We start from the raw sequence: 6,000 nt of genomic DNA, 5'->3' as shown, positions 1-6,000 counted from the left end.
TTATGAGATATGGCAAATGGATGTCAAGACCGCTTTTCTTAATGGATATCTTGAGGAAGATGTCCATATGGTTCAGCCTGAAGGTTTTGTTGATCCATCTAATCCTGATAAAGTTTGTAAGTTAAGGAAATCAATCTACGGGTTGAAACAAGCATCACGGATGTGGAATCATCGTTTTAATGAAGAAATCAAAGCGTTTGGTTTCGTCCAAAACGGTGATGAGGCGTGTGTGTATAAATGGGCTAGTGGGAGTATAATCATTTTCCTTATTTTGTATGTCGATGATATACTTTTATTTGGAAATGATATACCAAGTATGGAAAACGTTAAAGCGTGGTTAAGTAGTCGTTTCTCAATTAAGGATCTTGGAGAAGCGACATATATCTTGGGAATAAAGGTCTATAGGGATAGACAAAGGAAATTGATCGGACTCAATCAAAGTGCGTACATTGATAAAATCCTGAAAAGGTTCAGGATGGAAAACTCTAAGAAAGGTTTGGTACCTATTCCTAGAGGAACCGTGTTAAGCTCATCCCAAAGTCCTAGCTCTAAGGAAGAGCAGGATAGGATGAAGCATGTTCCTTATGCTTCGGCAATAGGATCTATTATGTATGCAATGATGTGCACCAGACCGGACGTCTCGTATGCTTTAAGCATAACGAGTAGATACCAGCACAACCCAGGTGACAGTCATTGGATGGCTGTCAAGAATATATTAAAATACCTTAGAAGGACTAAGGATATGTTTTTAATATATGGGTCTGGTGAGGAGGAACTCGTCGTAAAGGGTTACGTGGATGCGAGTTTTCAAACTGACCGAGATGATTCTCGGTCACAGTCGGGATATGTCTTCATTTTGAATGGAGGCGCTGTCTCTTGGAAGAGTTCGAAGCAGGATGTTGTCGCGTTATCCACTACAGAATCTGAGTACATCGCCGCTTCAATGGCAGCCCAAGAGGCTGCATGGATGAAAAAGTTCATCATGGATCTAGGGATTATCTCTACCATTCAGGAGCCCCTAGAGATATTCTGTGACAATGAGGGTGCTATTGCACAGATCAAGGAGCCTCGTGCTCATCAGAAAACGAGGCACATTGAGCGCAGATTCAACTACATAAGGGATGAAGTTGAAAAGAAGAAGATATGTATTCATAAAGTTCATACCGATCAAAATATTGCGGACCCACTCACGAAGCTCCTCGATAGGCCAAAGCATGAGGGTCATGTTTGTGCATTAGGACTTCGGTATTCTAGTGAGTGGATTTAATCTGTGTTTAGTGTTTGTATAAGAACGAATGTAATGGGTATCTCATGAAAATTAATTATGTTTAATTATTCAATGAGTTATGTTCTATATTTGCATGTTTAATCCATGAATAACTTATGTTGTTCTAAACGTCCGTAGTCGATCATGCTTGTGGGAACAAGTATGAAGGTAAGACTATTATGAACCCGGATTGGTTGATATTCATGTGATGAATATAAGGCATAGGTTTGCCACCAAGGTTCATAAATATTTGTGGGATACAAATATTGGACATGATCCGCTATCAAGGATCACTGCATGGAGTTAGTGCAACTGATCATAAGTAATCCTTGAGTAAAGGCGAGTATCATTGTGTCCTTTGACCTGAGATGCATATTGGATCCTGTTTTTCATCAAGTCTGATAACTTGACTCTCTTCTTTGTTTTTCGGTAACACGATGACGTAAAAGAAAGAGCTCAGATATCATACGAGATGTCAACAAGGATGTATGCAGTCAAGATGGGATTTGTTCCTCTTATGTGTTGAGAGTTTAGATGTCTAAGGCCTGTTAAGTTAAATCAATGAGAGAATGATCAATCTGTGTCTCTTCGATTTGACAGGACATCTAGTAACAAAGGGATGTAATGATAAGACTTACCTATATCATATCAAGTATGGACTTGAAGGGGATGATGTTATTGAATGGCACTTAGTCAAACACACTAGGGGTGGTGACCTGTTGTTAGGCGGTATTCACTATTAGCATTAACTTCCTATGAGTCTCGTGCAAGTGGGAGATTGTTGGAATACCATATGCCCGAGACACATAATTAGGTTAATGTGGCTAGCCGTGTTTGATCCAAGTCGGGTCATACCCAATAACGAGTTAGACACACACCAATTATGTATTTGTTAAGATAAGATCTATAAGACAAATACAGAACACGACACATTCAGAAAAACGGGTTTCTGAATAATTACTTGAAAGTGTTAAATAAATTAATTGGTTAATTTATTTATTCAAATAATTATTATTGGAATGATTATTTAACTATGTGTTCTTTTGTAAAATGGTTTATAAAAGATGGGGTGTTTATATATTTATTTTATACTTTATAAAATAAATAAAATAAAAAAAAATAAAAAAAATAAAAAAAAAAATATAATAATTGGGGCCGGTTTTGGGTGGGCCCCACACCCCATGTCTTGGTCAATATTTTGTCATGAAAAGGTTGAGTGTGAACTTAACCAAAAACCTAACACCATGTTGGATGATGGTGTGTAATGATAAAAGATCAAGATCAAGATACATTATCATAACACTTTCAAGTAAACAAAAAACACAACTCTTCCTTTCTTTCTTTCTTTCTTGTTTACGGCAAAAGGAAAAAGGAAGGGCTCGGGTCTCGGGTTTTTCGTGTTCAAGCTTCCTAGCATAGCTCGGTGTGTGTTGGAGGCTCGGGGTATATTCCGTTTGAGGGTTTTCCTTTGAAAGTCTAGCATTCACATCATCATCTTCTTCAACCATCTACTAAACTCTTAAAGGGTTAAGAATGTAAGTGTTTACAAGCTTGATAGTTTAGCTTTTCCGTATCATTTGATCCTTGCTTCGGGTTTCTAGTAAATAGATTATTGGTAATCTTATAACATGAATAAACTAGGTTATTCATGAACATATACATATATAAACACATGGATACATATGTTTAGTTTGTAAATATCACGCTTCCGCCTTAATTGTGACTAGTTAAATGGTTAACTAAGCTTGTTAATTTCATAGAAACCCAACAACATAAATAAACCTAGTAAAAGTACATTTGATAAAACATTCAACATATTAAAGTGGCAATTAATAAAACAAATTTTGAAGTATACCTCATTATTCGGCTTTGCATTTCCCATTTCTCGTCAATTAGATGTGCGGTAATTGACATGAAACCTTTCTTTTGATTACCTGATGTCCACATATCCGTGGTAATTGCAATCCGGCTTTGATTTTTCTCCAAGATCCTTTAATAAATCAAAGATATAGATTAAAAGGCAATTAAGTAATAACTAATTATATTAAAACCAAATAATTAATGAAACATACCCCATTGTCTTTTCTTTTTGAAAGTCATAAATCTTCAAAATATCACTCTTTAAGGTATTTCGTGATGGAACCTTAAATAAAGGTTGTAGTCCGGTCACAAACTTTCTAAATTTATGATGTTCAACAATCACAAGAGGATATTCATGAACAATAACCATCTCGGCTAGATCTTTCCTTGACTTGTCGGGATCAAAGTTTAAACAAGTTAGATTTGTTTGTCCGTCGGTTGTTTTTTGTCCCATCCCCAATACTTGTTGACGTATATCTCTTTGGTTTCGTTTTGGACAAAATTTGATATAATGATCAAGTAAGTGGCGTGTTCCATTCTCACTCTTAGCTCCTAATTTTCTCTTGCAATAGTGGCACTCCGCCTTGTCTTCACCATTGATCGTCATCTTCTCGAAGTGGTTCCATACAATTGACGTAAGTTTTCGCTTCCTAGAACCCATGTTGCTATCATCATTTTGGGTTGGGGTTTGGGTTTGCTCTCCTGTGGTTGTGTGTGATGGACCTTCATTGCTTGTATTTGGTGAAGATTGGTTCATACAGTTATTGCTATCGGCTTGTGAGTTATCACCCGGAGATGTTTGTGGTTGTTGTGTGTGTCCTTCCATAAATCCTACGAATAATTATGAAAATGAAAATGTTCTTAGCATCGCAATCAAAACACAAAGCATGCTTCACAACAGTCAATGCACTTAATACAATACACTTATACACAAGCATGCTTCACAACAGTCAATGCACTTAATACAATACACAAGCATGCTTCACAACAGTCAATGCACTTAATACAATACGCAAAGCATAACTTACAACCGTCAATGATCTAATAGAATGAACAATGAGTTAGTGAGTGTTGACCTCAGTTAACAAATAACTATATATGTATTCAGTTCAAGAATCTTGTTAACTAAATCTATCAAACAAAGTTTGAATCTATCAAAACTAAATCTATCAAAAATAGATTGAATCTATCAAACTAAATCTATCAAACAAAGTTTGAATCTATCAAAAACAGAAACTAAATATATCAAAATAGATTTTGAAACCACTACTCACTGGGCTGTGGAGATGCGCGGCGGTGGCGAGTCAGGCGAGTCCGGCGAGATGCGCGGCGGCGACTGCAGAATGGGGAACGGGCTGTGCCTACTCACTGCAGAATGGCGAGTCCGGCGACTGCAGAATGGGGAAGGGCGACTGCAGAATGGCGAGTCGGGCTGTGAGATCAGAGATGCGCGGCGGCGTGCGGGCGGGAGGTTGTTCTAGGGTTAGGGTAAATGGCCAAATGGGAAAGTAGGAAACTGGTTTTAAACGGGTATACGGGAAAATGGGTTAGGCAGCCTTATTGGGAAAATAAATAATAAATAATATATTATATATAAATATAAAAATTATATTTAATTAAACGGGTTTTAAACGGGTATACGGGGCGGGTATACGGGGCGGGTACAGGCTATACCATACCTGCCCCGAACCCGGACCCGTCCCCGATTAAGTGTCCCCGAACCCGCCCCGTTCGGGGCGGGTTTCGGTTTTCCCCATCGGGTTTGGTTTTTTTTGCCATCCCTACTCTTTTGCATAATCTAAGGTAGATGTGATACCAGTACCATACCAATATTAAAAAGGAGAAAAAACATATACCGTACTGGTATTCATTTGTTTGGTACTGGTACCATTGAATATACTAATACCGACAATATATATATATATTATTACTGATTGTGATCGGTATAGTACATGTATTTCGGTAATTTGATCTAATTAATTTGGCGGGAATAAAAAGTCTTAAAATTATATTACTGTTTTAATTACAATTAGGTGCGTGTTGCTAATTGCATATTAATATTATTACATATGACAGGGATGAGAAAGAAAGTGAAGATAAACTTAAAAACACAAAAGAAAAAGGCATGATGATGAGTTATTGCATATGCATAAATATTTATATTTATATACATAATATTTAAATCAAGACACTTTTATTTAGAATCCATAATATGTTAGAAAATTGTGATGATTCCTATGCGCACAGAAGATAATTAAGGCAGTCGAAGTATGTTTGGCATGAAGCTTTTAGAATCTTTAAGTTTCAAGTTTTTAAGAAAAAGTTTTTATTCAATTAAAAGTTCTGTTTGATTCAAGGAGCTTGAAACTTTTAGGTCAGATATAAAAAGCTTAAAGCTTAAAGCTTAAAGTTACTATTAGTAGCGTTTAGAAAGAGCTACAAGCTTTTAGTATGTTAATTTACTTAAATAACCTTCCAAAATAAATACATTTACTATTATTGTTTTTAATTATGCCCATTTTAGTAATTTTATACGTTTTATTAAAAGCTCCAGCTCCTCTGTCAAACATCTAAATTTATCTAAAAAGCTACAGCTAACAACTACCAGCTACAGCTTCCAGCTACCAGCCAACAGCTTCCAGCTAGTTTTGTCAAACAAAACAAAAGAGAGAGAAAGGTGGTTGCGTGACACATTTACTACACTATGTATAAATGCATTATACGAGTATTGCAGTAGTGAAATCAACACGGTCTCTGTAGACATATAAAAAGACTTGCTCCCTAAAGTATTATTATTTGAACTTTACATGGGCCATGCATGAACATTTTAGGAAAACGAATGCACATGTATCTTGAGAAAGGATAAAATCTGA

Source organism: Bidens hawaiensis, unplaced genomic scaffold (assembly GCF_021521415.1).
Source record: "Bidens hawaiensis isolate Kalapana, Puna unplaced genomic scaffold, B.hawaiensis_p1.1 tig00029683_1, whole genome shotgun sequence".
NCBI classification, from domain to species: Eukaryota; Viridiplantae; Streptophyta; class Magnoliopsida; order Asterales; family Asteraceae; genus Bidens; species Bidens hawaiensis.
Note: the sequence above shows the minus strand (reverse complement) of the source record.